General features: G+C 55.6%; 2 long non-coding RNA genes across 2 annotated transcripts in view; one reads left to right on the forward strand and one right to left on the reverse strand.

Moving 5' to 3' along the window:
• Window positions 1–1,751: 1,751 nt before the first annotated feature.
• Window positions 1,752–26,074, forward strand: part of LOC133257625 (uncharacterized) — a 34,931-nt gene continuing 10,608 nt past the window's right edge. Inside the window, exons 1-2 of the long non-coding RNA XR_009739627.1 lie at window positions 1,752–2,503; window positions 11,557–26,033. This is a non-coding gene — a long non-coding RNA (uncharacterized LOC133257625). The remainder of the gene's footprint in view (window positions 2,504–11,556; window positions 26,034–26,074) is intronic.
• LOC133257627 (uncharacterized) lies at window positions 7,243–13,558 on the reverse strand. The gene is made up of 2 exons (XR_009739629.1): window positions 13,476–13,558; window positions 7,243–13,265 (listed from the first exon to the last, which is right to left on the reverse strand). It is a non-coding gene; the product is annotated as an uncharacterized LOC133257627 (long non-coding RNA).

Genomic DNA, 26,074 nt, shown 5'->3' on the forward strand with positions numbered 1-26,074 from the left:
CCTGGGATCCAGGGAGTGCCACCCGCAGCTGGCAGAGCATCCAACCCCCAGCCTGGAGGGCCGGCTTCCTGGGAGGAGGCATTGGAGCAAAGCAGAGCGAGGAGGGTCTGGCTCCAACTCGGGTGGACGTTCCCTCTGCCTGGGGGTCCCTCCTCTCTGAGACGGACTGATGCAGAGGGACAGACTGACTGCCAGCCCCTGAGGGGCCCAGACAGCTGATCAAACACAGTGTGGGGCCCCCATCAACTACAGAAAACGAGGATGTGGGGTGGGGCTGTGGGTCCAGGGAGTCTGTAGTCTGGGGGTTGCCCCACTCATCAGAAAGGACCCTGATGCCGGGAAAGATTGAGGGCAGGAGGAGAAGGGGGCGACAGAGGAGATGGTTGGATGGCATCACTGACTCAATGGACATGAGTTTGAGCAAACTCTGGGAGATTGGGAAGGACAGGGAAGCCTGGCGTGCTACGGTCCACAGGGTCGCAAAGAGTCGGACATGACTGAGCAACTGAACAGCCACTCATAGAGGGGTCAGTTCTTACCCCAACCTCGGGCTCCGCTCTGTCCCAAGGGATGAAAAGTGAATGTCCCCAAACTCAGGCCCCCCGACCCCCATACCCAATCATAAGCTTGTCCTGTTGGCTCTGCTGTCCGACCTGTGCCCCGTTTCTCCCCACAGCCACCCCAGGTCCAGCCCCTCCATCTCTCCCCGCACAGCAGCCTCCCCAGGGCCTCCCCGCCTCCACCACACTCTTCCCGGCCTCCTGCGCACTGCAGCCCAGCGAGACCCACAGCGCCTTTGAAGACAAGACTGGGTTCATGTCCAATGCCCGGTGGCTTCGCGTTGTACCCAGAAGGACATGGGACTCTGTGCCCGTGGTACCAGCCCATGTGGGACTCTGCCTTGGTCCCCATCTTACATCCTTCCCTCCATCTCTCACACAGGCTCCCCTCCACTCTTCACTCCAGGCTTTTGCACTTGCCATTCCTGACACTTGGAGACCCTCTCCCCAGGGCTGCTGGGGCTCCTTAAGAAAAAAAAAAGACTTTAAATTTGTATTGGGGTGTAGCTGATTAACAAATAATATTGTGATAGTTTCAAGTGAACAGCAAAGGGACTCAGCCATACAGATAACATGTATCCATTCTCCCCCAAACTCCCCTCCCATCCAGGCTGCCGCATGACATTGAGCAGAGTCCCCTGAGCTATACAGCAGGTCCTTGTTGGTTATCCACGTGTACATGTCCGTCCCAAACTCCCTAACTATCCCTTCCCCCCATCCTTCCCCCTGACAACCATAAGTTCATTCTGGAAGTCTGTGAGTATGTTTCTGTTTTATAGGTGTGTTCATTTGTATCACTTATTTTTAGATTCCACGTATAAGGGAGGCCATATAATATTTCTCCCCCTCTGACTTACTTCGCTCAGTATGACACTCTCTAGGTCCATCCGTGTGGCTTCAAATGGCATTAGCTCATTCTTTTTAATGGCTGAGTAATATTCCGTTGTATATATGTACCACATCTTCTTTATCCAGTCCTCTGTCCATGGACATTTAGCTGGCTTCCGTGTCTTGGCTATGGTAAACGGTGCTGCAGGGCTCTTGTTACTGATCCTTCCAATCTTAGCCCAAACGTCAGCTCCTGCAGGAGGCCACAGCCCAACGACATTCACTCCACAGCTTCCCAGCGCTGAACACACCCGAACGTCCTCGTGCTGAGCTCTCCACGTGTCGTCAGCTGCCCCGCAGGAAGCTCACTGTGGACAGACACTGGGCTACCTGTGTACCCTATTGCCCACACAGTATCTGAGTGTGTGAATGAATGAATGCGTGAATGAGTAAATGGATGGATGGGTGAGTGGGTGGAGGGATGGATGGATTGGCCGCCTCTGCGTTGGGGGAGGAAAAGGTGTGGGACCCAGGGTGTGAAGAAACTGCCCTGCCCACTTCTCCCCCGAGTCCTGACTCAGAGATGACCCCACCATCCTCCCCGCCAACCAGCTACCCTCTTCCTCCTCCTCCCTCTTACTGGAGGCCCCAGGAGTGGGTGGAGCAGAAAGGAGGCCTCCCTTCAAGTCCACACAGCTGCCTCCAAAGGGCCTCCCCTGGAGGTGGGCCTCCACCCTCTTTCCTGACTCTTTCCCACCCTCCCACCCACCCAACCACCCGCTGGAACTACTGAGGCCAGAATGTGGAAAGGGCAGGTCCCCCAGCTTGTGTAGCAGAGGTGAGTCCAGGGTCCTCATGCCAGGATCACCCTACCCTTCTTCTTTCACCAGGGGACAGAACAGCATGTGTGCTGAACTCTGTCAAACAAGGTTCAAAACCCAGCTCTGCCGTCTACAAGCCACAGGGCCCCAGGCAGACTTCTTCATCTCTCTGTGCCTCGATCTTCTCATCTATAAAATGGGGAGAATAACCGTCCCTCCCTCACAGGGCTAGAGGGATGAGTCAGCAGGTTCCTGCGGGGCCACAAACCGCTGAGCCACTGCACCCAGCACGCGGTAAGTCCTCAATAAATGGCAGCCCCTCAAAAGCATCAGTGGAGGGACTCCCCTGGTGGAAAGTGTTAGCTGGTCAGTCGTGGCCAACTCTTTGTGACCCCATGGACTGTAGCACACCAGGCTTCTCTGTCCATGGGATTCTCCAGGCAAGAATACTGGAGAGGGTTGCCATTTCCTTCTCCAGGGGATCTTTCCAACCCAGAGATTGAACCTGGGTCTCCTGCATTCGCGTGCAGATTCTCTACCGTCTGAGCCACCAGGGAAGCCCTGTCTCCGGTGGTCCAGTGGTTAAGAATCTGCTTTCCAATGCAGGGAACATAGGTTTGATCCCTGGTCAGGGAACTGCAATCACACATGCCTAGGAGCAACTAAGTCCTCACGCAGCAACTACTGAGCCCAGGCTCCGCAACCAGGAGCCAGCGCAGTCAAAAGAAAAGAGCATCAGCTGAGCTTCTGAGCTGGGCAAGGGCGCTCGTGCCAGGTGAAGACCCTAGGCCCATGTTTGGAGGCCTGTTTCCTTATCAGCAATGCACATCCATCACCCTTCAGAATGGTCTGGGAGCTCCATGAGGGCAGGGACCAGGGCTGTCTTTTACTCTGTGTGGGCCCCTCACAGGCTGGAGCCTGTGAATGAGTGATGAATGCTGAATGAGTGAATGAATGAATGAGGCCAGAAACCATCTGCGTCCCAGGGCAGCATCCCAAGAGAAGCCCACGTGGCTCCAACCTCTGCGGGGATCACCAGCCCAGGAGAAGAGGTTGCCAGGGTTGCCAACGGCTCGGAGGCTTCTAAGAGTCTCTTGACAAAAGGATCAAAGGAGGCAGATGACAGAAGGGCAGGAAATGGCTGCTGGTGGGTGGGGGTGCAGAGCCCCCTCCCCAGGCCAGGATGAAAGAGGCACAGGAAAAGGACACAGATGGACGGGCCATGGGCAGGGTGGGGGGTGACAGGATGTGGACAGAGGGTCTCCGCCACTTCCTTTTGCCCAGAGGATGAACTTGATGGTTTTCTTCTCCTGCACTACCCTCCTTTCTACTCCCCACACCAGCAACCAGCTCTGAACCCAGCACTTGGAGAACACCCAGAAAGTGTTTGCCAAATCACTGTGTGCATGAATGAATGAATGAATGAATGAAAGCTTTTGTCAACTATTCCTGAGCTTTCCAGTAGTGAAGGAGAGTGGGTCAGTCCAGGGAACTTTGACATAAAAATGCAGAGTAAACGCCACTGGTTGTTTCAAGGAGAATATTAATAATAATTAGGACTAGCTGATATTTTATAATAACTATAAATGGAGCATCAGTTCAGTTCAGTAGCTCAGTCGTGTCCGACTCTTTGTGACCCCATGAATCACAGCACGCCAGGCCTCCCTGTCCGTCACCAACTCCCGGAGTTCACTCAGACTCATCTCATCCTCTGTCGTCCCCGGAGCATACATACCCTTTAAAAATTGTGAATCACTACGTTGGACACCTGTAACTTATATAATATTGTACATCATCTACAGCTCAGTTGGTAAAGAATCCACCTGCAATGCAGGAGGCCCCGGTTCAATTCCTGGGTCGGGAAAATCCACTGGAGAAGGGATAAGCTACCCACTCCAGTATTCTGGCCTAGAGAATTCCATGGACTGTATAGTCCATGGGGTCGCAAAGAGTCAGACACGACCAAACGACTTTCACTTTCACACTTCGATAAAAAAAAACAAAGAAAAAAGAATAATTGTTACAACCAGTGCTTAATAAGCAGTTATTATGCACTGGGAGCTCAGTATCTCTGCAGTATTTCCCCATGATCTCCAGTGACTCCTCGCCAACTCTATGATGCGTTGTTAGTTTCTAGAGGAGGAAACTAAAACTCAAGAAGAAGTAGGGGCAAGTGGTTAAGAATCTGCCTGCCAATGCAGGGGACATGAGTTCGATCCCTGGTCCAGGAAGATTCCACATGCCGCAGAACAACTAAGCCCCTTGAGCCACGATTACTCAGCCCGTGCTCTAGGGCCTGCACTCCAAAACGAGGGAAGCCAAAGCAATGAGAAGCCTGCACGCCACAAAGATGAGTAGCTTGCTGCAACTAGAGAAAGCCCGCACAAAGCAACAAAGAACCAGTGCAGCCAAAAATAAAATATATAAATACATTTAAAAAAAAGAAGCAGGGAGGAGGTGGGCATGGAAAAAATAAAAAATAAGCAGGATCTTGTTCCAAGTCACCAGCAAGTCAATGACTGAGCTGACATTAAAATTAGTCTTTCTGAGTCCCTGAACTCTGCTCTTAAATACACACTCTCAGGCAGATGGCAAAATGCCCTCATCACTCATGTAACCATTGATTCACTTCCTCATTCATTCATTCGAAGGGCTTTCACTGGGCTCCTCACCATGCCACCACACCCTGTGTCAGGCACCAGGGCTATGCCAATGAATGAAATAGGCACAGTCTCTGCTGGCTCAGGACTCCAGGTCAGGAGGGCAGTGCTCCACCCAGAATGAATTCATCACGTTCTGGAAAGTACTGGGAAGGAGAAAGCTGCAATGCAAAGCTAGCGGATGCAGGGGACCTGCCCAGGTCTGGGGGCCTCAAAGAAGCCTTAGTATGCAGACAGTGGGATAGGAGGGCGTCGACGGCAGGGAAGTGTGGACAGGTAGCGGGTGGGCAAAGGGGGAGGAATGGATGGAAGAAAATAACAGTCATCACCCTGGTCTGAACAGACACTCTTCATTGAGCTCTTCCTCTCCACAAGCACCTTGCATGGATTATTTTACAAACCTTTACAATAACATGGAGCAACCGGTGCCTTTATCATCATCATTGTAATTGGAAAGATCAGCTCATGCTGCTGCTAAGAGGCAGAACCAGTGTATGTCTGATGGGGGGTGGCTTGGGGGGGTGTCTCAGCTCCTGAGCCTAAACCCAGCCTCTGAAGGAGAGCCTCCTGCAACGTGGCTAGGGGTGCGCTGGACCCACGGGGACACAGTGCCGCGGGAGGTGATATTCCTCCTTCCTGTGTCACCCACCAGTCCTCCTTAGGCTGAGAAGGGCTTCGTGTCCGGAGGGGAATATTCAGGGAGGGAACGTCTCTCTGAGCTCAAACCAGCTGGTGCTGCATTCAGAAGGTGTGGAACAAAGATGCCTGCCAGGGCTTCTGCCCAGGGTTTGAGAGCCTGAGCACGGCAAACGTGGACCCCAGCCTCGAGCTCTGGGTTGGCAGAGGCTGCCATGCTCCGTGGAGGCAGAGCTGCAAGGGCCCCTATGTCACCCATCTCTCCATGTCCCCAAGCCCTGAAGACAAGGCTGCTTTCCTGTTTTTCCTTTGAAGGGAGAAAGGAGACCTGAGATCCTCCCCAGGCTGGGCTGGGAGTCCTGAGGGGTTGGGTGGAGGACTGCTGTCTCTCAGTGCTCCTCCCCATCATCTAGAGGATGCAGGGCATGGGGTGGAGGCCCCCACTTAACAGCCAGAGCAGTTCCCAGGGCTTTGGTCTAAGCAGGTCCCTGTATTCCTGAGTGCACAGTTCCCGAGCACCAGCCACATACCTGGGCCTGTGTTGAGTGCTTCCCCAAAGTACCTCCCTGAATCCTACGTGGCAGAAGCTGCTGGCTGCTGCCCAGTACCCATTCTGCTATCACACCTTTAGTAATAGAAACCCCCTCTCCAGGGTTTTAATGAGGCACACGGCTGCCAGGCTAAACACTACATTTCCCAGTATCCCTTGCAACTAAGGCAGGTCATGTGGTCAGTTCTGGCCAATGGGATGTGAGAGAGATGATCCAAGTGCTGTCCAGCTCTCCCTGAAAGAGGAGGAGCAGTTTCCACCTCCTGGGTCCTCCCAACACACAGGAAAGAATTGGGAGGGGAAGGTGGTGGCCATCTTCCACCTTTTGGGTGGAGGCAATTCCCTATGGGGGACTTCCCTGGTGGTGCAGAGGGTAAAGAGTCTGCCTACAGTATGGGAGACCTGGGTTCGATCCCTGGGTCAGGAAGATCCTCTGGAGAAGGAAATGGCAACCCACTCCAGTACTCTTGCCTGGAAAATCCCACGGATGGAGGAGCGTAGTAGGCTACAGTCCATGGGGTCGCAAAGAGTCAGACCCGACTGAGCGACTTCACTTCACTTCAATTCCCTATGGAATGAGAGAGACAAAAAGTGCCTAGGCCCTGGGCCAGCTCCCAGCACAGAGCCCCCTAGACTAACCCGAGAAGGGAGTCAGCCCTTCTCTCCGTGAGCTGCTGTCCCCTGGGTTCTGCTAGAGCAGCCGGACGACATCCTACCAGGAGACACAGAGGCTCCCAGAGGGAGTTCCATGTTTGCTGGAGAGTGATGAAGCTGAGATCCGAACCCAGGACGGGGAAGAGTTGACCTGGAGCCTGGGCTCAAAGCTGCTGGGCTGGACATACTGCTGCACACAGCAGGTGCTCAATACATGATTTCCAGGCAGAAGGATGAATAAATGAATGGGATGCTTTCCAGGGAGGATCTAACACTAGGAGACCTGATGGCGCTGGGCCCTAAATGCTGGTCAGTTTTCCTGATAGGGGCTGCAGCATTTACTTCTAATCTCTATGCCCAGCATCCAAAGATGATCACCCTGGCGGTGGCCTCCAGTTTATAAAACAGCTGCTTTACATTCCCTGTCACCTTTAACTGTGACCCCCTCCTGCGAGGTCAGTGGGGAAGCATTGTTATTGTCCCCATTACAGGCAAGCAAACAGTCTCTGCACACAGTTTAACTGCTTCACACGTGGCAGGTCTTCTCATTTCTTTAACAATGTGTTCTTAGAAATATGCGAACATTAACAACTTTTAAAATATCATTGTGAAAGAGGAGTGGGATGTAGGAGTGCACAGGAGAAGCCCACCCAGGAAACCAGCAGCCTTTGGTCTTGATGCTGACACTGAGACGTCTCTTCCCCTCACTGGCACCTGTTTCCCTTGGTGTAAAATGAGGGAGTTGGAGAAGATGGTTCCCCTCTCCCTGTTCCCATGCCAGTTTCTGCTGCTCTGTAACCCTGGGGTGGGAAGTGGCCAGGGTCCCTGCCACTGAGGGCAGAAGTAGCCCCACAGATGGATGGCAGCACGGCTCTGAGTCTGGGTCACATGTCAGTTCTCTGAGACTCAGTGTCCTCATCTGTTAAATAGGAATGATAGTAAAAGTAAGGACATTGTTCATAGGATTGTCATGTCAGTTACATGGGTTTAAACATACAGCGCCTGCTTGAGTAAGTACTCAGTTCATGCTATGGATATTACGATTATTGATTGTTGGTCATCACTAATAGTATTATTAATCATTATCATGAAGGGCTAATGAGCATTTACAGATGACTGCAAGAGAAAGGAGCATGTCCAAGTGTTAAGCAATGGCAGTTTTGTTGGAAGGCCAAGGGCTGTGGGCTTGGTTCCATGTCCCTTGGGTGCCTCTTCAGGGCCTGTGGGTTCCCAGTCTGAGCACTGTAACCTTGGTCACCTTCTCTCTGTGTTAATTTTTCCCATCAGCTTCACTTGGGCTGGTCAACTACATTAAGAATGGAAATTCCCAGTCTCGGTATGGAAAAAGCTCTCAAAGTTGCCTCAGCCGATCCTTTTCCTGAGTCATGGCTCTGTACACACACAGACACACCCTATCTGTCCTTGAATACCTCCCCAGGTAGGATGCTCACTACCTACAAGGCTACCCTGACAATTAGATGGTTTACCTTGTGAGGCTGAACACCTCTCTGGGTGACCTCCCCTAGTTCTGCCTTCTGGGTCTTCTCAGAGTAAGTCCACACCCTCCGCCCCAACTAGTCCCTTGGGCACCAGGAACAGAGGCCACTAAATCATCTCCTCCCCAGCGGACGCCTCCCCAGTGCCTTGATCACACTAGTGGAGCAGAAAAGAGGCTGTGTTTGCACACAGCATTGGCTCAGGGGATCAGATGATAGAGTCCTGCAGATAGCCCAGAGAGCCACGCCGGCCTGTAGTGCCAGCCTGCCTGCTCACCACCAGCCCAGGTTCTCTCCTCCTGTTGGCCTGGCCATTTCCCTTTGTACCAGAACAGCAGGCAGAGAAAAGGCAAAGATTTGCCTGAAGCAAACACATCAAATCCTTCTGCAAACACGCATTCCCCAGAACACTGACTCCAAAGATAACCAGGAAGAAGAGGCTTACTTGATTAGATTTCTTTGGGGTCTGTCACCTAATTTTTTGCACATCTTAGCCTGAGGTCCTTGTAGTGACTGTACATTTTTCCAAGCTATTCACAGGCAGTGAATATATACTCTTATCTATGGAGACCCTTGTAAGTTACACTGCTGAGACCAGTGGTCCTGCAGACAGCTCTCCTGTTTCAACCTCCTTGTTCCCCAGTGCCTTGAAATGGCAACCCACTCCAGTATTCTTGCCTGGAAAATCCCATGGATGGAGAAGCCAGGCAGGCTACCATCCATGGGGTTGCAAAGAGTCAGACACGACTGAACAACTTTACTTTTTTTCTTTCTTTGTCTGTCTACAAGTTGCTTTGCCTCACCTGGCCTCAGTTTCTCTATCTATAAAATGGGAACAATAATTGTCTCTACTTCTTAAAGAGTTTTTGTGAGTGTCCAGTCAGGTCAGCTATCTGAAACCTCAGATCCAGTCCCAGGGACACCACTGATCTTTAATAAGTATTAGAAACAATTAGCTCTCAGCTTGAAGGTGACCTTGGTACACTGGTAAAATTGGCCAGAATTAGGTGTGATGAGGGGCTTCTCTGGTAGCTCAATAAGTAAATAATCTGCATGCAATGCAGGAGACCTGGGTTTGATCCCAGGGTCAGGAAGATTCCCTGGAGGAGGAAATGGCAATCCACTCAAGTACTCTTGCCTGGAAGATCCCATGGACAGAGGAGCCTGGCAGGTTACAGTCCATGGGGTAGCATGAGTAAGACATCAGATCAGATCAGATCAGATCAGATCAGTCGCTCAGTTGTGTCCGACTCTTTGCGACCCCATGAATCGCAGCACGCCAGGCCTCCCTGTCCATCACCAACTCTGAGTAAGACATACTTGCTGACTAAACCACCACCAGGTGTGATGAGTCCCCTTTGTGAGAGGGACTTGGTCAACACATAATGTTTTGGGTGTCTCAAACTTTGCTGAGCTTGGGATGTACCTGAGGGAGTTCTAAAATGCAGAGTCCCAGGCCCTACGTTCAGAGAGCCTGATTCAATAGGTCTGGAGGGACCCGGGTGTCTGCAGTTTAACAGTGTCTCCACTGCCCCTAACATCCCACCCCCTCCTGAAACTGGGAATAGGTGTTACTTCTAAATGTATTTTAATGGTTTGCTCCATACCTGCCCTGCGCTGAAAGCTGAAAATGCTTTGCCAAACAAGACAGAGGCAGCCCCTGCGCCTGGGAGCTCACCACCTAACAGGGGGCATTCCCTTGGGGTCATTTGAGGAGTCTGGGTTCTGGAATGAGCAGGAACAGCTGTGGGAACTGAAAGGTCAGAAGAGAGCTACCTCCTGGTACTGTGTGGTTGTTGTCACAAGACAGAAAGTCTCCTAGGCTGGAGTGCTGGGGCATGAGGGCCTTGGGAAGGAGGGCACAGGCTGGCTTGGAGGAAAGGGCTGCTATCCCTGACCTTGCCTGGGCTGGAGCCATGGTGGGCACAGGTGAGAAGGTGAGGTGGTGGGTGGTATATGCACTGAGGCAGTTCAGGGTGTTGCCTGTAGAGTAAGACCTGGGCTGGAACCCCAGCTGCATTCTGTCCAGCTCTGTGACCTTGGGCCAGCGACTTCCCTCTCTAAAGCTTTCTTTCCACCTCTACAAAGGAATAATTATGTCCCCCACCTCCAGTGGCGATTTACCAGAAGATAATGAAGCTTCAGGTTCAGGTACTCCTGTCAAGGCTCTGGGCTTAACAGTGTATTCATAACTTCACATTATTTTTCTTAAAGAGGGTCCCCAAGATGGTAAAAGCTTCAGGCCTCAGGAAACCTAGATCTGCCCAGGTTCACCTCACACAGCTGTTGTAAGATTTGTAGAAGAGGGTGGGAGAGGATGAGATGGTTAGATAGCATCACCGACTCAACGGACATGAATGTGAGCAAACTCCGGGAGATACTGAAGGACAGAGAAGCCTGGTGTGCTGCAGTCCATGGGGTTGCAGAGTCGGACAGGACTGAGCAACTGAAAAACAATAGTAAGATTTGGTGAGAAGACAGTAAACCCTTTGGCAAGCCTGAGTCTGGAAACAGAAGCCTGCTTAGTTCCTGAGCTCTGGAAAATATATTGGTGCCCTGAACAGTGTGTCCTGGGAGGCCAGGACCTTCTCGAGAGCTGCACCCACTTCTATTCTGACAAGCCCTGGCTCCCAGGGCCTCAGAGCTCCAAACCTCTTCAGCAGATGGGAAGCAGGGAGGAGAAGGCTGGAAGGAGGATGAAGGACGTGGGGAGAGGAGGAGGCTGCAGAGGAGGGAAGGATGTAGGGTGCAAGAAGATCCAACTGAGGCTCACGTAGACCCCTCTGGCTGCCTTAGGCATTAGCCTTTGAAGGGCCAGGCAGTGAGAAGCCTGCCAGAGGTGAGAGCCCTGGACAGAGACCTTGGGGTTGACTTGGTTTTGATAATGACCTTCAAATGTCTGAAGCCAAGGGAAGACGCAGGTTATCCAGCACCCAGAGTTGGGGTAGGGGGGGCATGGGCTTCCCTGGTGGCTCAGTCGGTAAAGAATCTGCCTGCGATGCTGAAGACCTGAGTTCAATCCCTGGATTGGGAAGATTCCCTGGAGGAGGGCATGGCAACCCACTCCAGTATTCCTGCCTGGAGAATCTCCATGGACAGAGGAGCCTAGAGAGCTGCAGTTCATGAGGTCACAAAGAGTCAGACACAACTGAGAGACTGACACACAGCCCAGATTTGGGGGGCAGGGGAGAGGGAAGGATATTGGGGGCCTTGGCATGTTCCCCTCAAAGTGAAGAAAGAATCTCCCCTCCTACACCCCACTAGGTGCCAGGCCTTGCCCAAGTGCCCATTTTACTGAATCCTCACACCCACGTCTTTCACGTTATCTTTCTGCTCTTCTCCACCCAGCAGATGACGGAGTGGAGGCTCAGAGAGGGCAAGTCCCTTGCCTAAGGGCACAGAGCCGGGGAGAACACAGTACAGACCCAGAACCGGACCCAGCTCTAACTCCAGGGGAGCCTGGCCGCGCCGCAGTCCACGGGGTCGCAGAGAGCCACGAAAAAGACGCGACTGAGCAACTGAACGGAGCTAACTCCGAATTCCTGCTCTTAACCCTCTTCTGCCACCGGCCATCTTCGGCTCTGGGCACAGTGGACCCTAGTGGGCTCGCAAAAGAGAAGGGAACGAATGAAGTCAGAAAGGAAAGAATTCGCAGCCAGGCTCTTCCCACGCCACCCCCCAGCCCCAGTCAGCTCTTTTCAACCCCCGGCCTCCCGGTCTAATTGGGATGTTTCTGAGTTGTCTCTGTTGTTTCCGCGGATTCCCCCGCGCTCCTCCTGGAGCCCACCCCGAGGCAGTTTTCTCACAACAGGACCCCCGGCGTGGGGACGCCTCCCAACCCCCCGAGGCCCAGCGGGAGAGCCGCGACCCCAGTCAGGCGGGGTGGTCTCCGCAGCCGCCCTCCAGCTCCTCGGCCTTACCCCGCCCCTCCCCTTCCCGGGGCAGCTGAATAATTGATTCGCCCATAAATAATTGATCAGTGTTGCGCGCGCGCCCTCTGCCCCCCAGGGTGCGGGGGTTCCCCAGCAGGGTTGGTGGGGGCAGGGGGACGGGGCCCGGGGGCGCAGTGTGGCTCTACGGGCCTTTTTCTCTCCCTCTCGCTCCCTCGCGCCGGCTTTTTCCCTTTTTCTTTTTCCTTTTTTTCTTTCCTGGAGCGGAGCCCGGCGCCAGGAGTCTGGAACCAGCTTGACAAGCTTTTGAGTTATGGAGCGGGGGAGGGGAGGGAACGGGCGGGCGGCCCGGGGAGGGGGGGAGGGGGAGGGGAGGGGAGGGGGCGCCGCAACGGGTGGGGGCGGGGCGGCGGGCTCCGGCGGCAGGGGCGCGCGCATCCCCACGGAGAAACCCTCCCCGACTTTGGGCCCACTTTGTCAGAGGGTCTGCTGGCGGCGGCCGGGAGGGGCCGGGGTGGGGGGCGGTGGCGGGAGCAGGCGGCGGAGCGCGGGGGTGAGTCATGCCGCCGACCCGGCGAGCAGCCCGGCTGGCGGAACGAGCCCGGCTTTAGAGCCGCAATAAATGAGGCCCGGGGAGGGCGGCCGGGTTTACACGGCCTCGAGGGCCCGCGGCCTCCCCCGCCGAGCAAGACATTCCTTTCCGCTGAACTGGGCGCCTGGGCCCGCGCCGCCGCCGCGCCCTGCACGCATCGCCCTCGGCGGCCCGGCCCCGGGGGCGGGGAGCGGCGCCCGGCGGGACGAGGAGGCAGCGGGGAGCTGGGCCTGGGGTGGCCCCGTTATTACCCCTTACGCTGTTCCCCGGGAGCTCACTGAATCCCCAGCTGCCGGGGAGGGAAGGGATCGGTCTGCCCGTTTAATGGGTGGGGGACCTGAGTCCGGGGAGGGTCATCACTGCGGCGGCGGGTTGCTCTGCTGCCTGGCCGGGGTGTCCGAAACCCCCGCCTCCCTCCGGCCACCCCATTCCTTTGCCCGAGTCCTGAGATTCTCCCTTCGCCTCTCTCCCCCGGTTGTGACTTGGAGGCTGGTGACAGCCCTGGGAGCCGAGGGCGAGGCGCTCTGTAGGGGCACCTTACCCTCAGGGTGAATTTGACCGCGCACTTTTCCAGGGACCTAGAAAGCAAAAAGCAAGCCTGAAGCATCTGACCTCACAGGATCAGACGCCCCCAGCCCCAGAGCCAGGCAGGGGAGGGAGGGGTCTGGAATTACTGGTTTACCAGGACTGGTTGGGGCGAGGTTTCCAGACCCCTTGAGGTCTCAAGGGGTCCGAGTGTACCCCCAGGAGGCTGCTAACAGAGACGCAGGGTCCAAGCATGCCTTCACCTGAACTGCAGTTTCTGGTCGAGCCATAGTTGTTGTTTGAGTATCAGAGTTGCCTTTAGTGGCTCCCAGTGTTTCTCCTACCCCAGGCACCCCTGGGTGCCTTCCAGCCCTGCCTGCTCCCAACCAGCTAATGACCTGCACCTCCTGGGCTCCGGAATATCACAGGCCTGGCCTCGACTTCTGCCTCTGTAGCCTCAACGGCCGCCTTCACCACTCTGCTTCTGCTCGTCTGTGAGATGGGTTAGTAACAGTGCCAGCCTCGCCTGGGCTATGGCACTGATGCGGTGCCAGTCTTGACTTAGCACAGAGTCTGGCACTCAGTGAGCGCTCAGTACAGGGTCACTGTTGTTGGAACCGGTTGACTGTTATTACAATTATTTTTGAAGGACTCACCAAGGCCTAGCGAAGTCCCCCTCCCATTCCCCCCAAGCAGAGCCGTGAGAAGCTGAGCCGGGAGCAGCCTGGCTCCTCCCAGTCCCCCACTGAGCTGAGTGTCGAAATCCTCCCAGAGAAGCTGCTGGGCAGAAATTTCCAGTCTCCCTGGCAAAGCCCGGAAGAGTTTGGGTGCGGCTCAGAGACGCAGTTGGGCAGGCTCTGCGGGGGCCAGGGCTGGGGAAGAGCCCCCAGATGTTCTGCAAAGGGGCTCTGACCCTGATCCTGAGCAGTACCCAGCTTCCAGCTCCAGCCCCAGGGCTGCCGCAGCCCAGGCAAGAGCTCATTGTCCCGTGCTGGTCAATGAGGTCTGGGCGGGAAGGATGCTGGTCGTACCCCTCCTTTGGCAAGCCCCTGTACCCCAGGTGTGTGAGTGAGCCCCTGGAAGACAGGATAACAGGGTCCATGTGAGCATCCCACAAGTGGGGAGTCTTTGCTTTAGTGACTTCCCGATTGTGGGGGCCATCAGGCCACCAAGCGGCCCTCTTTGCTGATTCCTTGGCCCCCCAGGAGGACCAGAGGCCCCTGATCTGGGTGGTGGGTCTCACTGAGGCTGTGGAGAAGGGGCCCAGAAAACCCACCAGGGACCTGGCAGACAGGCTGACCCTTACTTTGCTCACAGGGCTGTATGACTGGGGGTCACAACTCAGCCTCTCTCTACCCTGTTCTCCCCTTATCTACTAAACAGACAGTGATCTGTGAGTCTCACTCATTAGAAGGCAGTCAGGTGCCCTGGAGTGGGCGGAGACAGGGGTCGAGTCCCAGCACTGCCCTCCACCTGACCGTCGACCTTGGGCAAGTCTGAATGAGACAGAATAGGACTGCACAACTCCCGTGAGTAGAACATGTCAGCAGCTCTCTGCTTCAGCCCAGTGCTGGGTGTTTTACACACACTGTCATCTCACTGTTACTCGTGGAGGGAGGTGTTAGTATTGACTTTATTTTCCAGATGAAGTAACAGAGGCTCAGAGAGGTCGACTGAATTTCTCAAGGACACACAGCTAGGAAATGAGAGAGTCAGGATTCAAACCCGGATCTGCTGTCTTGGAGACTGAATCCCTAAAGAGAAACCAAATTGAACACTTAAAAAGAAATTTTTTTTTTCAAGCACCTACTATGTGTAAGATATCAAGGGACGTGGCAACAAAAGGAAGAATGTGCGGAGAAGCCCATAGTCGAGTGAGAACGCATGACTCTGATGACTCTCTCATGAAAACTAGATTTGAAAAGCACCACCATGAAGACCCCTGGGGCTGTGGGGCACCAGGAGAGAGGTGAGGGGCAAGAAGGGCAGGAGCTGAGAGAGGGGGCAGATGCCTGACAACAAGGAAGTCTGGTCTGGAGCAATGTAGAGTTTTGGCAGAGGCCCCTGGAGGCTGGCATAGCAAGGGCAAAGGCCTGGCAGCTTGAGGGGAGAAGGTAGTGTTGCTGAAAGCCTTGGAAGAGCTGCCTTTGCTATATACACGTGGGAGCCTCTGCAGGTCTCTGAGTGGAGGTGGGTACTATCCCATAGGAGTTGGAAAAAGGCAGTTCTCTAGGCAGGGAAATGTCCTGGAAACCTACACCCAGAAGACCAGAAGGACAGCTCAGGATGCACTGTGGCAACTTTTATAGCGTTTCCTTCCATTTTTATTTTTATTTTTTTGCCTTGTCTGGGTATAACTACTCCAAAAAAAAAAAAAGAAGCAAACTTTCAAAGGAGAGAGGAGAGCTGGGAGGCAGAGATGTGGGAGGCTGCAGCAGGACTGAGCCAGGACTGGTGGACCCAGGCCACCTCTCTTGACTCCCGGCTTTCCGGCAGTTTGAGTGATGGGTGATCTGGCAGCATCTTCTCAGAGACAGGTGGGGCCGGGGCCGTGGGACCTGGAGACCCTCCTCTCACCTGGAGCCTGAGCCTCCCCTGACACAGCTTCAGCCTGTCCCTGCTCGCCCCAGAAGACTGTCCTTCCCAAACTCCTCCCCCTTGTGGGACACAGGCTGAGCCTTAAATCCCCTTCTGGGCTAAATGGGGACAGTTATCCCAGGGGCCTCCCTCTGTCCTTGAGGACAGACTGTCCCCTGTAGGAGCACCGGGCACTGTGCTGGGTGTTTTAGGGACAAGTGTCTCTTAATCTGAATAGAATCCAGCAGAAAAAGGAGAAAAAAGTGTTACTCTTCCCAATGGACAGATGCGGAAAAGGGGCTCTGTGTCTTGCCCAAGCTTCACAGTGCAGGGGGAGTGGGATTCTCACCTAGGGTGGGCTCACCCGAGAGTCCTGACCACTAGGCTGTCCTGCCTTGGGCTCTTCAGGAGAACGTCCACCCCTCCTGTCTCCCCAGATCTCTTGCCTTTGGCCTGCTCTGGTTTCTAGAAGAGGGGCTACAGTCACCGCCCCACCCCCCGGCCCCGCCGCGCCCCGAGCCATTCTCTGCCTGGGATGCCTTTCCTCCTTCTCCTCCCAGCCATTTACCAGGCGAACTCCTACTTCACTGGTGGAGCCCAGCCAAACCCTGACTTCCTTCCAAGAGAGTCCCAAACTGTACCTCCTGTCCCCTGATCTGTGTTCCCACAGAGCTCCCCAAGAAGGGGGAAAAAAACTCAGGGGACGCGGCTGGGACATGAGTTCCAACCCAGCCCTGCCTGGGCAAAGGGGAGGGGACAGTCAGCTTGTTCTGGGTGCTCAGAAGGGCAGGACTGGGGCAGGGTGGACGTGAGAAGGAGGAAGTCCTTGGCTCACCCAGGAAAAGACGGATGGGCCACCCCTGTGACTAGTTGGCTTAGAGGCCAGGAGAAGGGCAAGTTCCAGAAGGAGAGGGAAGCAGAGATCCAGACTGCCTAGCAGTGTCTGGCCGGCTGTCCACTAGCCCAAGACGATAGCCAGGCCCTCCCAGTGTGTGTACAACTGGGCCTCTGTGGCAAGGCTGGGGTTGGGGGGTTATGTTCCGTGCACAGGGGCCCTAGAGGCCTACACCCAGTGAGCATGCGCACAGAGAGACAAAAGCCTCCCCTGAGAGCCCAGAGACCCCCACCCCGGGCTGGAGACAGCCAGCACTGCGAGCAGAGTGGTGTGGTTCTTCCTAAACTCAAGAGAATCCCCAGTGCCGAGAACGGTAACTGGCACACAATGGCTGCTTGCACGTTGGTTGGGTGGATGACTGAGTGACTGCCTGATCCCAGGCCCAGGGAGGAGGACCAGGAGCCTGAAGTCTGTCTGCCTGCTCCATTGTGAGGCAAGACTGCTTGGGTTCTGTGAGCCTGGGAGAGTGGGGTCTGCAGGCAGGCTTCAAGGGGCCAAGAGGCAAGGGATGGGGACTGGGAGCACCACTGTGGAGCCGCTCTGTCTCTGGTGAAGCACCCTCTGATCCCTGGGTATTCACAGCATACCCCCAGAATCCCCAGCGGGGACCCCCACACACAATTCCACAGTGGGCATTAAAGCTGGGTCTGTGGACTCAAACATCTCACTAGCTAGACCAGTGCCTCAGTGTTCTGGTGTGCTAAGGGGCCTGATGGAGCCCCCAAGGCACCGGTTTGCCGGGCCACCCACTTCCGGGGGTGACTTTGCACCAGCCCCAGCCTCTCCCCAGGCCTCAGTTTCCCCACTTATATAGTCAGATCCTGTGACCCCCTCTCCCTGCCCCAGGCCAGACCTGGCACACAGCAGATTCCCCCCTGTGACTGGCAAACAGCCCCTGGGACTGCCCGGGGATCCACGGACCAGCATGCACACACGCGTGCACACGCAGAGGCATGCACACAGGGTTAGGCATGTGCACGCAGGCCCATGCTCCCACAGGCATGCACGTTCACACAAGCAGACACACACTCACACCTTGCAAGCACACCCCACCCTCACACTCAGTCCCTCGCCGTGTGTCCCGGCCCTTCCCTCCCGACCCTCACCCTTGCCCAGGGCACTCACACCCACTCACACTCACGCTCCCTCACACACACCCCGCAACGGCTGGGCACCGACAGTTGGCGCGGGCGGGGCTGGGAGCGGGAGGGAAAAAACCCGCGACTCTGCCGGGGAAGAGGGGTGCGGGGGGTGCGCGGGCGAGGGAAATGACAGCCCGCGGTCCCCCTGAGTCCCGGCTCATGAATATTAATATGGCGGTAATTAAAATGCAGGGACGCGGCAGGATGGATGCGGTGCCTCCGGAGCGCTGGGGAGCGCGGCGTCTTCGCAGGCGGGGTGGAACCCGCTCTCGCGGGCGATCAGGCTCCGGGGCCGGGAGGGTGGTGGGGAGCTGGGGGCCGGGGCCGGGGTCTGGGATCTTTTTCGGCGCGGCCGAGCGTGGCGGCCCCGCGTTCCCACACGCGCCCTGCCCCAGGCCGGGCCGCCCGCCAGGCCGCCGTTTCCCGGAGCCGGCCCCCTCCCGCCCTCGCGGCCGGGTGATGTCATCGGCACAAAACTTTCCGCTTCCCGGCCGTCTCGGGGCCCTGAGTCATCGCCGCCCCCGGCCCGGCCCGCGCCGTCTGTTTGTGCAGTGCTGAGCCCCGCGGGGCCCCGGCCTGACTTCAGGCTGACACGGTCCGGAACCGCGTGGGGCCCCTGAACCCCACGCTGCGGGCAGCAGGGGTGGGGGGCGGCGCTCCTGGGGGCTGTGGAGTCGGCTGTGGCGCCGGTAGGGCACACTCTGGGGTTCCAGTCTCAAATTGCCTTGACCTTGGGCAAGTCCTTTAGGCTTTCTGAACTCACGTGTCCTCACCTGCCACTTAGCAGGTGCTCCACGAATCTTCCCAGACTCAGTAAGTGCGTTGTACTGCTGGGTGACCCCAGGCCCAGAGATGGGAAGGGACTCGTCCAAAGTCACACAGCACAGGGGCAGCAGAGCTGGGTTTCTGGGCCCGAGTCCTTTCTGCCTTGCCACACGCTCTTAACGACTTGGGTTGAGGACCCATTGAGGTATCTGCTGATCGGGCAGACCTAACAAGGTGGGTGGAGGGGCGTGTTCTGGAGCAGGCCCACGGTGGGGGGCGGGGGGGGGGGTGAGTCCAGGCCAGTTTTCTCATCTCTAAAAGCAGGGCTGAAAATCAAGTCAGAAATAAGAAAAGGCTCCAATAAGAAAAGACCATGCAGTGTGAAGGCTACGGGGCAGCTGTTAGCACCGTATCCAGTGAGTGGGCCGATTTGGAGTCTGATGACCTGGGTTCAACTCGCTGGCTCTCGGCCCCCTGTCCTCCACACCTTGCTCTGCGCCCTCAAGTCAGGTACTGACAGCTGAACCCTGTGCCAGAGCTGCCTGCCACCTTCCGCCTCCCCAGCCTCCTGGGTGCTGGGAATGCTTGTTAGCAAATGCCTACCCCATCAGAGATGTATGGAGACTGACTGTACCCAAAACATGGCCACTCTTAGGCTCTTCCTTGGGTCTTTGGCCTATAACCTCAGGGCCCAGTGGATAGATGGAAACGAAGACCCTTCTGGCTGCTGCTCTCTGGGGCTGAGCAGGGATTAGGTCTGGGATCCCGGACCACACAGCTTCTCAGATGGGTGGTTGTGGCTCAGGCTGTTCCCCACATGCACCCCCAGGGCCACCCAGCGTCTCTCCTGGGTCCAGGCCTGCCCCTCCCGTGGGCCCGTGTGTGTCCGTGTGGCTGAGCCCTCCTGACCCACACCCTGCTCCTGCCCACACCTCCCCACTCCTGCTCACACCTCCCCACTCCTGCCCACACACTCCCCCTCAAGCATCAGAGAAAGATTCACCCCGCATCCCTGCCTCTCCCTACCCGCCCCCCCACCCAGCTTCACTAAGACTCTTTCAAGTGCTCCAGAGCTAGGGGCGCCTCTTCTTGCCTAGAGGCCTTTGTACGTGCTCTTCCCTTCCTCTGTTAGGAACACCCCCTCTCTCCTCTCCCCTGTTTCTGGTTAACATCTCCACCGTCTCTCCTTAGCTCTTCCCCTGGGGAGTGTCCTAGTTACAACCGCCCCATAACACACACACACACACATTACACAGACCACACCGCACACAGGCGCAGGCACACTCCATTACACAGATCACAGACACAAAGGCTTACACATACACACACAAACTTGCACATTTACACACTCTACATGCCGTAGACTGCAGACACACACCCGCACACATCACATGGACCATTCAGTGTGCACACCTTACATGCCCTGACCACACAACAAACGCACACACATTCACACACATACCTTACACAGTGGTGCCCCTCCCGTGGGCTCCTACAGCCTCTAGTCTTGCCTCCTCCCCATGGTATTTACCCTCCCCAACTCCAGTGAGGACAGGGACCCATCCCCCTTCTCTTCCATTCCAGCACAATCCAGACCTTGCACCAATTCTTGCTCAACCTTGATCCCTTCCCATGGGCAACATTTGTTTTTTGGCTAAGCCATGCGGCTTGTGGGATCTTAGTTCCCTAACCAAGGATCGAACTTGCGCCTCTGCATTGGAAGTGTGGAGTCTTAAGCACTGGACCACGAGGGAAGCTCCCCCCATGGCAAACACTGTCCCAGTCCCACTCCGTCAAGGTCCTCTCAAATGAATACCCGCCCCTGTTTGTGCCAGGAGCTGTCCACACTCCCACTAGAGCCACTCCAGGCCTCGCCTTCTCACCCTCAGGTCACAGGCACCTGGGCTTTGAACAGCCACACTCCCAGGTGCGGCTGTCCCAACCCCTCCCACCCCCATCAACCCTCCAGGGCCTCAGAAGTATTTGGTGGCTTGAACGGCACCAGAACCTTGAGGTCACTTCTTTCAGGAGTCTCAGCTTTCTCATCTGTAAAATGACACTGGAAGTGTCTTGCAGAAACTCAGATGTGTCCCAGTGGATGTCATTTCAGGGCTGCCAGGTTCCTGCTGGCCTGCATTTGGGAATGAACTGAGCTTTGGTTGGTGCAACTCATCTTTGAGGTGAGCCCGCTCCCCAACTGAGTGTCCCGGTCATGCCCTTCCTGCAAACTGAGACCCTAGTGCACTTTGCGCTAAGCCCTGGAGTGGGGTTGGCTTGGGGTTCCTGACAAGTAGCAGGCATTGTCTGTTTGTGGGGGCTGCCTTGCAAGGAGGAAGACTTGTGACCTCCACAGAGGCGGGGAGGGAGATGGAAGGGGGGACAGGGAAACCGGGCTGGAGCCTCAGATCCCCTCCTGCCATCCAGCAGAGTGCCACTGTGGTTGCCTGGCCCTGATGAGAGAAACTTCTAGAGAAGGAATGGTTTTGGCGAGTGACCAGAATCAGGAGAATGAGGGGAGACAGGCAGGTATGGATAAAGACCTGAGGAACCTGCTTTCAAGGTAGATGCATTTATGGGAGATGGGGAAGATGAACCTCACAGTGTCCACCCTCCCCGTCACTGCCCCTTGGGTGTTAGGGCCCCTTCCCTGGCCCAGCAAGGCCCAGCAGGAGCCCAGCAGCTCACCTGAGCTCAGACTCAGGGTGGCACACAACACTCCTTATTCAGAGAGGGAGAAACAGAGGCCAGGGCCAGGAGGGGACTGGCCAGGCCACATGGAAGGGGGCGTGGATCTGCTGCCTGCTGCTCTCAGAGTTTTCCTTCACGGGGGAGTTGCTGACACCTCTGTGTGCCGGGCATGGAATTACATGCTGGGCACATGGTAAAGAAAGAATTCACTGCCACCCTGGTGGAGCTTAGAGTCTAAGGAGTGAGTAAATGAGGCAGCACAAGAAAAGCAGGAAAGGATGGAGGCTGGGATGGTGAAGACAGGGCACTCACACTTTTATAAACACTCCCTTATGTGGACCTGGGTTTGTGCCCCAGAGTTTCTTCCAGAACCTTCACTCATTCTGTCTAGTTAGTTAGTTCAGTCGCTCAGTCGTGTCCGACTCTTTGCAACCCCATGGTCTGCAGCACGCCAGGCCTCCCTGTCCATCACCAACTCCCAGGGCTTACTCAAACTCATGTCCATTGAGTCAGTGATGCCATCCAGCCATCTCATCCTCTGTCGTCCCCTTCTCCTCCCGCCTTCAATCTTTCCCAGCATCAGGGTCTTTGCCAATGAGTCAGTTCTTCGCACCAGGTGGCCAAGGTATTGGAGTTTCAGCTTCAACGTCAGTCCTTCCAATGAATATTCAGGACTAATTTCCTTTAGGATGGACTGGTTGGATCTCCTTGCAGTCCAAGGGACTCTCAAGAGTCTTCTCCAACACTACAGTTCAAATGCATCAGTTCTTCGGTGCTCAGCTTTCTTTATAGTCCAACTCTCACATTCATACGTGACTACTGGAAAAACCATAGCTTTGACTAGACATACCTTCATTCTGTCTAGGAACATGCTTTGAACACCTTCGCCTGAGGCAGAGTGATAAAGAACAAAATCCGGACTCTTCCTCCTGGCTGTGTGACTTTGGGCAAGTCCCTGTCCCTCTCAAACTCTTCATGTCGTGTCCTTCTCTGGAAAAATGGGTGCATATCCCTCAGAACTCTTGTGACAAAACCCTCAGATGTGGTGAAGTGTCTCCTCTGGCATGGGGACTCGAGCTGGACTCTATTCCAAATGGCCTCTGGACGTGACTGCTCAAGCCCCCTGGACCACTGGCCTCCCATTTCTGCCTGAACCCCAGTCCCTAGCAGCTCAGCTTTGGGAGGGTATGAGCGGTCCCTGCGAGGGGAGGCCCAGCACCAGCTGGCTGTGATGACAAGATGATTGGTACACATCTGGGCACTCTGGGCTCCTGCCTGTCTGAGGTGGAATGTTTCAAATTTAGATGAGTTCTAGAACCACGGGGTCAAGTGGGTTGGGTGAGCCATGGGCCCTACCTCCTGTGACTTACTGATTAAAAAAAGATCAGCCACAGCTTCTAAGTACTGACCACCCCCATCCACCTTGCCTAACTCACACCCAACTGTTTGCAATCCATTCAAGTCCTTGGGCACCAACTGCAGGACCTCCACAGAGAGTCTTGAGGAGGCGGGGCTGCGACCTGAGGAGGCGGGGCCAAGAGCAGGTGCTCACCTAAGGGCAGAACACCAGGGGGATGTCCCAGGAAGTATCGTGAGACCCTAGGATGTCAGGCTGGAAGAGATCCCGGGGATCACCACTTTGGCGACCCTACATTGCCTATGCAGGAAAACTTCAGCTCAAAGAAGTGGAGACACTGGTCCAGGGGCACACAGCAAGGTACTGGCCCAGCTGGGACTAGGTGGAAGGAGGGAGGTGGTTGAGCTTTGGAACTCAGCTGCCCGGGTTCAGTCTGGGTCTGTTGCCTGCTGGCCGCCTGCTGATTGTCTGTTGCTCGCTGAGTCTGTCGTGAGCCTAAGTCTCTGAACCCTCTGTGCTCCAGTCTACTCATTCTGTAGAATGGGAAGAATAATAGTTCCTATTTCAAAAGTGAGGACTTCCCTGGTGGTCCAAGTGGTTGGGACTCAATGCTGCCAATGCAGGGGGCACCGGTTCAATCCCTGATCCAGGAACTAAGATCTCACATGCCACAGTGTGGCCAACCCCCCTCCCCTCAAAAACGAACAAAACAAAAAGCAAAAATGGTTTTGAGAAATAAACATATTCTATGAGGTGAAGGCAGGAGGAGAAGGGGATGACAGAGGATGAAATGGTTGGATGGCCTCACCGACTCGATGGACATGAGTTTGAGCAAGCTCTGGGAGTTGGTGATGGACAGGGAGGCCTGGCGTGCTGCGATTCATGGGGTCGAAAGAGTCGGACACGACTGAGCGACTGAACTGAACTAATGCAGGTATATGAGACCTGGTACATGGCATGCATTGATACCATTCTCAGTCTCCTGATTTCTAGTTCAGGTCAGGCTCATCTGGGCCAACTGCTCTGCCAACACTCAGATGGAGAAGTGAGCAAAACAGACCAAGTCTGCCTTCCTGGTGCCTACAGTCCAGATGGGAAACACCTGAAACAGTAACTCCAGAGCAAATCAGCCCGTCACATTGAAGTCTTTCTGGTTCAGGGATTCAGGGAGGGTCCCCTGGAGAGGGGCCACTTAAGCTGAGACTGGCAAAATGAAGAGCAGAAAGCATGGTTCCAGGCAGAGGGAATTACATGAGTGAAGACCCAGGGGGCAGAAAGGACATAAAACTGTCCAGATTGGAGGGAAGGTCCAAAGAACTGGAGCTTAGAACCAAAGGTGATGAGAGCAAGAGAAGCTGAGGGGAGGCAGACATCCGGAGCCTGGAAACACTGCATCACGAAACCAGAGAGCCAGTGATGGGTAGAGAGGGAAAGAAGTGGTCTCTCAGGCCAGCATATTAGAAAGATCTATCTGGGGGACATCAGTTCAGTTCAGTTGCTCAGTCGTGTCCGACTCTGCCACACCATGGACTGCACCATGCCAGGCCTCCCTATCCATCGCCAACTCCCAGGGGACATAGGGGGCAGATTGATGGGGAGGCTGGCAGAGAGTGGGAGCTGGGGGCCAAGCATGGATTGGGGCAGGGGCAGTGGGTACAGGGTGAAGGGAGATGACTTCTTTAAGTGGGAAGCTCCTTGGATCTTGGGCTGGGGGTTGTGGAGGTAGAGGAGGAGGAGTCGGGATGGCACATGGGAACCAAACAGGGTCAGGGTGCATGGAGGGAAGTGATGGTCAGAAGCGAATTCCAAAAGAGTGGAAGGGCTGCCTTCAGTTTGAGCCACCCCAGCTGTAGCAGCATCCAAGAACCACAGCAGTGTCCTCAGACCCGAATCCCAGTTTAGAGAGTGGCACTCTGGCCCTTTTCTGATTGTGCCTTTTCTCACAGGGCAAGGAATTTGTGATCTGGGCAACTGGGACCATGAAATTCCCTGTTCAGTGGCCCCCAGCTCATGTCCTGGGTCCATCTTCCTGGGGGTGGTCTGAGCTGCCAGTTTGGGCACCTCTAATCCCGAGGGGTGACCAAGAGGTGGCTGTTTACAGGGAGTGTGGGCAGAGTTCAGTCATGCAGGCTGGAGCATCAGCACCCAAGCACACCCTCCCCTCACCCCCAGAAAAGAACAAAACCTGAGGCAGAAAGAAAAGAGTGGGCTGAGTGGAAACTGGAGGCCAGGGCCACCCCTCCCCATGCTGCCACTTCCAGCGTGGACCCCAGGAGCCTGTGATTTCTAAATACAAACCCAGCCTTCCAGGTGTGTTTGTCCTTAGGAAGGTGTATTTGTCAAGGAAGGAGGACAGAACATATTTTATTTAGCAGTTTGTTAGCTTGATTTATAACTTGTAAATACTCAGACACCAGGTATGTGGGCTTCTGCTTGTACTGCTGCCTCCAGTGCTGCCCAGAGAGAAGCCGCCTCCCAGGTTCCACTTCAGCAACGGGTGGCCGACCCTGGACCAGGAGGTTGACCCCAGGAGACCCTCCAGGCTTCAGAGCTTTCTGACCCCACTTCCTGCCCACCCGCTCCGTGCATCCATCCATCCATCCTCTGCCTTTAGCCCAAGGTCCTCCTGCCTACCCCTTTGAATGTTCACCTCCAGCCCCTCCTGCTCCAGGAAGCCTTCCCTCCCCCAGGCCCTGGCTCTCCAGCTTGTCACTGGTATTATCTGGTCACAGTGGCTGCTGGTGGTCTGACTAGCTGGGGATGTGGCTCCTTTGGGACCAGGAGCTCCTGGAAGCAGCACCTCCCAGAAGAAGCAGGGTTTTGCCAGTTGGGTAGGAATGCAGACTCAGGATGCACACAGGCTTGGGGTCAAATCCCAGCTCTGTGACTTTCCTGCTGTGTGACCTTGGGAGGCGCTTCGGGGCTCTGAGCCGGTTTCCTCTTCTGAAAACCCGTAATCATAACTGCACCTCTTGCAGTGAGGAGGCAATGTGGAACGCGGAGCCCACGTGTGCCCGGCACTTGGCAAGTACTGGGGAAGGGATTAGGAAGGGCAGGAGTTACATCACTCATTTCTTTTTACAGCTGAGAAAACAAGCGGAGGAGGCTCAGGGAGGTAAGGCCGGTTGCCCAAGGTCACACAGCCCAGTAGGAGGAGGATGGGGCCCCAGCGAGGCTGGCTGACTTGTGCTCTAATCACTGAGCCCTCTGGCCGCAGGCCCGCCCGCCCAAGTACCTTTCCCTGTCTCCGTGGCCCGTGGACCCCGAAGGCTGCGTGGGGCCACGGGGACAAGTGGCAAGGCCGAGGCTGAGCCCACGGGGCCGGAAGGGTTAACGCGCTCCGCCGCAATGGGCCGGCCTCCGGGGGAACCAGCCAATGGGCACGCGCCGCGATGAGGTAATGCCGGGGACCCGCGCGCGAGTGGGCGGAGCCCGTGG

This window comes from Bos javanicus, chromosome 11 (assembly GCF_032452875.1).
Source record: "Bos javanicus breed banteng chromosome 11, ARS-OSU_banteng_1.0, whole genome shotgun sequence".
NCBI lineage: Eukaryota > Metazoa > Chordata > Mammalia > Artiodactyla > Bovidae > Bos > Bos javanicus.